Raw genomic sequence first — 10,168 nt, 5'->3', positions numbered from 1 at the left:
TCATAATAAGTTGGTTCATCGTTACTATGGGCCTTATCAAATCCTCAAACGAGTTGGTGAGCTTGCATACAAGCTTGATTTGCCTTCTTCAACAAGCATTAATTCTACCTTCCATGTTTCCCTACTTAAGAGATATGTGGGTCCGTCCATAAAGGTTTTAGAAGAGTTACCTCCCATGGATGAAGATGGTCTTATCATTTATGAGCCTGAAAAGTTTATTGGCAAAAGAGAAAAGGTTTTAAGGAACCATTTGCTGCTGGAGTACCTTATTAAATGGAGAGGTTTTCCCATGGAGGAGTCTACTTGGAAACCATCATCATACCTTGATTCTTTTTCATGGCTTTTGCAGGAAATAGAGTAATATCTGAACAGGACAACTTGCTGTATTAAATTTCTATCATAAAAATAATTGCTCTATGGTCATTAAAATTGGATTTTATGGTATGGCTGGATACTAGGGATTGTCCTCTACATTTCTATAGCTCATCCATGATGATTGGACATTCCTTCTTCAAGTTATAGCCGTTCTTGTGAAGCAGCTTGTTTTGGACAATTTCCAGTAGTATATTCAAATTTCATACCTATACTTCATTGATATATGAGATCTTCTTCAACTTGGAGTTTCATTCAACATGGATTCATCACTTACAAGCTATTCTTGTAATCTTTCTTCATCAATTGTCCCAATTTCAACTTTGAGAACAAAGCTCTTTTAGGCCGGGATGGCTTTTAATAAAGCATAAATGCCTATCATAAATGCCTTAGTCTAGGGTAAGTATAAAAGGTGGAGGTGTAACATGTGTAGCATCTTTTTTCTGTTTTATAAACATTACTTGTTTGAGGTCGCAAACTCCCACCAACTAAGAGGGTGAATACTCTTGGCCACCATAGCCTGGGGTGCATACCTTGCTGCAGCCTCTCATCATTTGATTCTCAACTAATATTGGTAATATCATTTCTTGCCAAGCCACCTTGGCTATGGCTTCCTGGAATTTTATTTCTATTTCTTGTATTTTTAGTTTAAAAGCTTGCTATGGACATGTGCCTAAGGTTAAAATGGTCCACATCCTTTTCTCAAGCTAGAGATATAATGCTCTCATGAACAAGACAAGTGTACCATTGCTGGAGAGTCTTGTAGCCAACACCTTAGACGAGGAAAGTGGAACACCTATGTGTGGAAAACCATTGAAGCTTCACTAAAGATACCAGCCACAGCACCAAGGGTGGCAAAAAAGGAGTCTCCAAGACTACCAAAGTGAAGTCTAAGACGAAACAACCTGCCTCCAAGGCTTCGACTGTAGGCTTTTTGAAGGAGTGTCAACTGCCATCATTTAGGAAGCTCTAGGGGAGGCAAGAAGAGTAGTAGTAGAGGAGACCTAGGAGTTGTCACCAATCCGAGAGAAGCATCTTTCTTCCACCCCAACAAGCCCAACCATCTCACTTTTAGCAAGAGAACCAGGGGGAGACGAAGTCCATAAGGAACAACAAGACAATATGGAGAAAGTTACTAATAGAGAAATCGAAGAGACTAGATGAAGAGCACAGGAAAACGCCATAAGAGGAGGAAGAATGACTAAGGCAACAGGAGGAGGAGGAGATTGCTCTAACGAGAATGGAATGAAAGATTTAGCCTACAAGCTGGCCCACTCTGAGAGTGAATGCCTCCTGATAGAAAGCAAAGCCGTGGCTGTCAAGATAGGAATGTTGGAGCAGCAACCCGCATTCTTAAGCATAGTATTGAATGTCACGCAGTCGAAAGGAGAAGAGACATTGGAGCAACTAAAAAGAAAACTAGAGCTAACAAGGAGGGCACTACAACATGGACTCCATGGCATGACACCCAAGCCTAACACTGGCTTGGGAGTAGAGGAGTAATGTGCTCCCTAATCTCAACTGGTTAAACCTCACATGAACTCTCCTTGCTAGGACTTGGGGAGCCATAACAGCAAATGTAGCCACCTCAATAGGAGCCAATGGAGATGTTCCACAAAGAAGGGCTTGATTCTGAATTAAATCAACAAAAGAAAGAATGAGTGCAAGAGTCAAGCCCTCTCTCTATGGCCACAAGTGTAGTCAGAAGAGCAAAGGGCTACATACCAAGCCATGCATTCCTTGGAAAATCTCTTAGACCCTCTCAAAATGTAACTACTAAAGAGCATCAAGATGATGTTTAGCATGCTCCCTCCCAATGTATCTCCAAAAAAAAAGGGACCCACACAAAAGCAAAAAGAAAGGAACAATGAGCCTTCCCATATATATCAAAGTGCCGAAAACACTGCACTTAGGGATTCTCAAGTTAGATGCATCCGATGGCCTCAATTGGATAGCTCTGTGGCTCTGTGCCTAACCCCTAGCCCTTCTTGTCCCCTAATTCACACTTAGGGCACATCAAGGGCAGGACACACCTAGGGATTTTGTACTCCTATGGTTAGACATGTCTCCCTAAGTCACACCCACAGCACCTCCACTGTACACAAACTAGGTCTTCAAGTGTGGGACAACTCCACAGGTTTCCATGAGGTTCTCAACCCAACTCCTAATTTCACTGGAATGGACACCATGCATTGCACAATTTGATAGACACACCTCCATGTAGTGCACTTCCTTTTCCTTTTTCAGGTACACTCAACAATGGCGATCAACCACCGACATCAAAGGCCCCTTACCACCTAATCAAATCTCAGCCTCCACAATCTATCATCCAATTTTGAGGCTTCTTCTCCCCATCCAATCTCCATAAAGCCCCATCACTGACCCACATGGCAACCCATCAACCATCCGAGCCCTCATCAATAAGTGCAGCAAGTGCCATGGGACTGGAACTCGACTAGGAGGGGGATAATCTTAACCCCAATGCAAAGCAAGCAAAAAGAAAATTAAGAAGATGTTTGACGAAATAAGAGGAAAAAAGACCAAAAGTGCAAGGACAACCTAAAAGTTCAAGGCAAGCGCAAAAGAGGAATGGCACATTTTAAACATAAAAGCACACTCTAAATCCTTGTAAAAGAGCACTAGGCTCCCTCTTGTGCAATTTGTAAATGTAGACAGGCATGGGTGAAGGCACAATGCAAATAGGAAAGAAATAGGAGAAGAGGAATTAGGCTAAAATGGCTAGTCATGTAAAAAAGGGATGAGTGTTCAAAGGGGATTAGGGTTAGGGTTTTGTATAAAAGGCAAAAAAGAAATTAAGAAGCTCATTCTTGTGTGTGGCCAAAAGTAGCTCTTCTCTTCTTCTTCTTCTTCTTCTTCTTCTTCTTCTTCTTCTTCTTCTTGCTCTTGCTTGCTTGTGCTTGTGCTTAAGGGAGGGAGTGTAAGAGTGTGAGGGAGTGAGTGTGTGAGGATGAGGGACCATGGTGGAGAAGCTCTCCATCTTCTTCTCTTCTCTTCTCTTCTCTTCTCTTCTCTTGCATGCATAGCAATGGAGCATGGAGCTTGGAGCTTGAGGATTGAACTCACTTGAAGCTTGTACTTGGATCATGGAGCTACCAAAGTGCTTGAGGGAGGAGGAACTCGTTTGAGCATGGAGGTAAGCTTACTACACTCATAGGTGTGAAAATGTGTACGGCTATCTAAGAGGTAGCCATTGCACTTAGCTTGAAACACTTGAAACAATAAGCGGTCCCTGGGTCTTGGTGGATGAGCATGAGCTCCCACACCCCTTAAGACATGCAGAAAGCACATAGATCCATGAAAGTATTCCAAGACTTGGCACCTTTGATTGTGTATAGGGCATTGTAAATCTACATTTTTCATGCCCTCAAGAACCCTCAAAGTAGCCCTATTGAACCTTCTCCTCAAAGCGCTTTTTGGGAAAGATATCACTCATATGAACATATTGAAGGCCCTCAATATAGACCTCTCTAACATATATCTACTCCAGAAAAGTGTCCTCTTGCTCTTCTAAGTACACTCCTAAGGCCTTGATCCATTCCTCCATAGAGACAATAATGGAAAACATGGTACTCCTGTGGTAGTAGATGTTCTTGTCCCACTCAAGAAATGATATCTATAAGCATGTTGCTAGGGGTGCCTTTACCCCTGTCAAGCTTGTTTGGAGGAGTGTTTGGAGTGTATTCACTCCTCGTTGGTAGCATCCATTTGCAAATACATAATTGCATAAGAAACTCCAATGGACATTAAGTCTAAAGGTGGAACTATAGAATGGGGAGGGCTACACAAGTGAGAAAAATAGTGCAAAAAACTTGAGTCTTCCCCTTGTATTGTGTGGGTCATCCCTAGAATCCACACAATGTGAATGGTTGGGGTGCGGAAATCTCAAGGCCTCCCCTGGAATTGTGTCGGCTAGTCCCCCAAGAACATGCATTATACATGAGCGGGGGTACAAAAATCTAGAGGCTCCCCTCACATTGTGTGGGCCCCCCCAAGATCCACACAACACGAAGGGCGAGGGTGCAAAAATCTCAAGGCCCACTCCTCGCATTGTGTAGGTCACCCCCCATACACATAGAAAAACGCAAAGAGAGGGGATGCAAAGTATTCGAGTCCCTCCCGTGTTGTAAGGCCCACCCCCATGACCCACACAACTTGAAGGGGGGATGTAAAAATCTCAATTTCCCCCTCCTTGCCTTGTGCAAGCCACCCTCTAAGATCCACACAATGTGAAAGGGGGCTGTAAAAAAAACTCTAGGTTTCCCTCCCCTCGTGTTGTACGAGTCATCCGCTAAGACTCACACAATGCAAAGAGGGGGGGTGCAAAAATCTCAAGGTCTCCCCTCACATTGTGCAGGTGACCCCTCAAGACCCACAAAACTTGAAGAGGGGTTGTGCTAGTCATCCTCCAAGACATGCACAATGCAAAGAGGAGGGGTGCAAAAATCTCAAGACCTCCCCTCATGTTGTGTGGGTCAACCCCCTTGAGACTCGCACAACACAAAGAGGGGAGATGAAAAAATCTCGAAGCCCCCTCTCAATTGTAAGGTTCATCCTAAGGCCCCGAATAACACGAAGAGGGGTTCGAGAATCTCAAGAACCCCCTCCATTGTGCTCTAACAAAAATCCATGAGAAAATGATTATGACAAGGGCCACACATTAGGAGAGGAAAACTTTTGTTGCTTCAAAGAGAGAGCATATGGGTGTGCACCACGAGCCAAATGGAAGAGAGACAAAGAGAGATCACAAAAATGGAGAGAGAGAAGAGAGAGCAATCAAAAAAATGGAAAGAGAGAGGATATATATATATATATATATGAATGAAACTGGCAAGCCAATCTGCTCCTAGCTCAGCCATTTATAGCCTCAAGTATTGGACATGTGGCGAGTATTTGCATAATCATATATATGCACCCCGATTAATTTTCATACATGTTAATCCACATTTTCAACAATGTGGCAACAACTAACATCAGCATATGTAATCACCTTATATAGCTCAATTTGAAATTACAATTTTCATTTTATACATTGCATGCATAGCTTTCTTGTATCAATGATTCTTGAAGCTCTTAGGCAGTGATTCTTTTCCACTTGTTGTGGGGCTCTTGCAATGCAATAATACCCATAGAAGCTCAAAGAGCACCCTTTTCTTGAGTTGTGCTAGTCCAAGTCCTACACAATGTGAAGGGGTGGGGGTGGTTCAAAATGTCGATGACCCTCCCTCACATTATTTGGTGCACCTCTCTTATCGCATTGTCCAGTTCCCTTCCAAGGTGGTAATTCACATAATGCCAGACAAAGGGGATCCAAAATCTCAAAGACCCCCTCGCATTGTTCAAGAATGGGGGTATTACACAACGCGAGAGGGGGAATCCAAAATCTCAAGGAACCCCCTCACATTGTTTGAGTCTGGGGGGTATCGCACAATCTAAGGTGAAGTCCAAAAGGACCTCCTCTTACACTGTTCAATTCCCAAGGGGCTTCTACACAACATGGTGGGGAGGGGGGTCCCAATCTTAAGGATCCTTCCCCCCATTGTGTTTGGGTCCGAGGGGTATACCACATAATGCAAGGGAGGGGGGGTTTCCAAAATCTCGAGGACCCCTCCCGCTCACATTGTTTAGGTCTAGGGGAGGTATCACACAATGTGATGGGGGAGAATGAAATATCGAGGATCTCCCCCCCCCCCCCCCTCCTCACATTATTTGGGTCCAAGGGGTACCACACATCATAGGGGGGTCCAAAATCTTGAGAAACCACCCCCCCCCCCCCTTCCCTACATTGTTTGGGTCCGGGGGTATATTGGACAATGTAAAGGAAGGGGGTTCCCAAATCTCGAGGACCTCCTCTCGCATTGTTCAAGTCCCCATGGATATCGCACAATGTGAGGGTGGGTGGATTTGAAATCTTGAGGACCCCTCCTATGGTTTTTGAATCTAGGGGTGTACCACACAATGTGAAGGGGGGTGGGGGGAGGGAAGTGTCCCAAAATCTCAAGAACCTCCCTTTCATTGTTCAAGTCTGGGGGATACACTACACAATGCAAGGGGAGGGGGACCTAAAATCTTGAGAAACACCCCCCCCCCCCCCCCCCCGCGTGTTGTTTAGGTATGAGGGATGTATAGCACAACACAAACGGGGGAGGGGAGAGGGGGGTCCCGAAATCTCAAGGAACCCCCCTCATGTTGTTCGAGTTAGAGGGATGTAGCATACAACACAAGGGGGGGTCTAGAATCTTGATGACCCCCCCTCATGTTGTTTCGCCCCCTATCCCCCTGTATATTATCGGTTTGGTCTCTTTTATCTAACTTTTTTAGTTTTGCACCCTTTTAACTTTTGGAATTCTAATATTGCCTTTTTACTTTCTTGTACAAATGGCTAGAACAAAGCATACCACTAGAATGATACAGTCAAGGGACCCTCACATTGCACAATAGAGATTCACCTTTGGAAAGAGTGGTGCACTAGTGAGTGGCCAATGGTTTTGGGAAGATCGTGCCTACACTACATGAAAGAGATACCAGCAAAACTAGTCCATTCTCAAGGAACTAAAGAGAATCATGGACCACCATGAGCTTGTCATCCCCAAGCTCCCCTTTGCAAGGATTGTAAAATATTTATGCAAAAGAAACAATCAAGACTATCATTGGCATACCTCAATGTTGGATTGCTTGCATAAAGTTAGAAAAGGCTTTATGGTCGAGTTCTTTTACTATTCATACATTCTTGCAACTCATACACACAAAGCTACAGTTAGGCCAAGGGACTTTACATCCCTTAGGCTTTTGACATTCAAATGTGACAAATTACTAAGCTAGATGGCATTTCGAATAGAAAAATGAAGGAAATGTTGAAAATCTCTCCCCTCAAAATGAGTAGAAAGGTGATGAAGTTGATCAATGTCATAGGAGAACCCTCACACTCTCACCAAATGAGGCTAAATGCTCATAGGATGACAACCCAAGAAGGAAAGGACATCCATGAGACAAAGGCCAGGGAGACCAATGATATTAATGAGATCAATGAGATTCATGAGAGGCACATTAGTTTACATGAGCAGAATCGTGAGGTGCTCAATATGCTTGGTCTATCCTTTAACATAGTACTACCTCTACAAAGGCCACACTAGCTATAGGACTTGAGTGCTATCCAATTCGGAGAGGAGGACATTTTGGTGCTTGCAAACTTCCATAAGGAGGTCAATGATCATGTGATGAAGGTCATCCTAAGATATATTTGTTAAATCATAATACTTGGAAATGTTTACATGCTTTTCTTGGTATCAAATGACTTGAAACTTATTTTTTGTTTAATTTTTCAACTTAATTCTTATAAATCTACTATTTGATCAACAAGACAAGGTTTTTGTCCTAGACTCCCTACTATCCACTATCTTGATCCAGGAGAGGTTGTCCCTTATGGATGTATGTCCACGGTAAAAGATTGCAACTTAGATCTCATATAGTACTCTCATTGGAGCTTAAAAGTATTCAATATCATGACAAAGAGATTCTTTCTAGCCAACTCGACATATGGATACAATGATAATGTGAATGAAGGAAGTTCCTTAAGCCCATGAGATGGAGAAGGGAGAACAAGAAAGAGATATTAATCTTGTCTTCCATTATCAAAACAAATCCATTAAGAAACTTATCAAAGGCTTTGAGGCCATCACCCAAGAAACATTGGAGAATATGTGCATTAATTGTTGTAGAGTGCTAGAGCAAGATGACGGCCATAGTTGTGGATGGAGAGTTTGCCACAATGCCAGACTGCTCCTACAGCACTTGCTCAAGTTCCAAACCAATGATTTAAGTTTAATTTTTTCCAAATTAACTTAGCACAATATTAATGAATTTATAATTAGCCTCATTTTGTCAAATTTCATGGAGGATGATCATCTAGTAAAGTACACGGGATGATGATTTTCTCTGTTAAAGTAGACATGATTGAGAATTTGATCAACTATGCAATACATAGAAGTATCTCAATACCACATGCTTATGCACCTCTACCACCTTGTCCATCTCCCAAAGAAGTCAAAATTACTTAATCCCATCTGAGTACCATATATATGGATGATGTCGAGCTAAGTGAGGCAGAGGATACCAACGACTGTTCAAATATAGAAAGAATGGAAAGAATATAAATACGCCACAAATTTGTATATATCCTTGCATTTGGATACAATAATTAATAATAGATTTCAAATTATTTTTATATTGAATTTTGTCCTTATTACAATTATTACATATTCTTATCAGACACAGGTTATAGCAAGAGGAAAACTTATTTTGTGATAGTGTCCCCACATAAAGTATTTCTCTCTTTTCTTCGATGCAAATATACATAAGGTTTACCATGATTAGCATTATTACCAAATAAAAAGACGTATCTTAGATAATGCTACACAACTTTGAATTACATATTCTATTTACCTTGTAACCATTGCACTTGAACAAATAAGTAGTAGGGATACTTATGTCCTCATTTGCTAGTTCCATCGCACTTAATGTAAAGAGACATTCGCCCTTAAACTTAGAATCATTAAGAGCTCATCCAAATCTCTAACATCACCATAGGATTATCAATGTTATTCTATGAGTCTTGATCAATTGCTGCAAGCTTTTCATCCACATAATGCCATATCATATAATAGAAAGTCAAAATAAAATTTTGTGATGCAATCATGTATTTACAAACAATCTATTTCCATTTCACTATAGACATAATCCCACGCAATTCTTTTGTATCCCAACTTTGACCTAAGGAGGACATACATTTCTTCAATTTGTGTATGCACATTGATAATATTTTCCAAACTTCCTCCTCATAAAAGAGATCCACAAAAACATGTGATGATATGAAGACTATGATCTTTACCTATTGACTCACTGCATTAGGTTGCAAGTATCTTTGAATATCTGCATAAATCTTCAACCTTAAAGGTTCACATGATTCTGAGTCAACCACTTTGTGCTACCTAGAGTTGCAAGTAAAAGAGGCCTGAGAGATCCATATCCTATCATGCTTTATGGTTCATTATAAAATTTATGATAAAAGAAAACACTTTGTACAAATGCTCACCAATAGAGCCATGAGATGCATCAAAGATTCCAACTATGCTTTCGATATGTTACCAATTTCTAAGATTTGGTCGATATATATCTATAAACATAGACAAACTTAAATAAATTCCTAAAACCACATTCCATCCCTCGTCACAAAGGAGATGGAACACTCCCTCCTAGACCCCTTCACAGAGAAGGAACTAGAGAAGGCTTTCCATGCATAGGACGGGCAAAAATGCCTGAGAGAGGATGGCCTTTCTAAGGCCTTCTTAACTACTACTGGAAGGTGATGAAGGACCCCTACTACTTTCTAGTAAACTTATAGTTTGGTCTACGGCATGGAATATCAATGGGCCAATTCTGTAAGTGCAATTCTGAGTGCATTTATGGATGTTGTATAAGCACCGCCTTGAGTTTTTTCCCCACTCCTTTGAACTTGAAATCCTTAACTCACCCCTTGTAAGTGTCAATGAGTTCATTTCCATGTTTTCTCCTCTGTTTTATCTACAATATAACCCAAAAACCAACATAGATGATAGTAGGAATCCACCTATTGTTGTCCATGTCCAAATTGTTGTATTGTGATTGCTCTGATAGAAGACAAAGGATGCCAAGCATGTGAAGCTCCTATTAAAATAGAAGATGAAGCAAAAGAGAATGTCAAGTCAAAAGAGAGAATAGCAAATCCTATGCAAGAATAAAG

Source organism: Lygodium microphyllum, chromosome 24 (assembly GCF_053477565.2).
Source record: "Lygodium microphyllum isolate KBCC chromosome 24, Lygodium_microphyllum_v1.1.10, whole genome shotgun sequence".
Taxonomy (NCBI): domain Eukaryota; kingdom Viridiplantae; phylum Streptophyta; class Polypodiopsida; order Schizaeales; family Lygodiaceae; genus Lygodium; species Lygodium microphyllum.
This window is presented reverse-complemented; position numbering follows the sequence as displayed.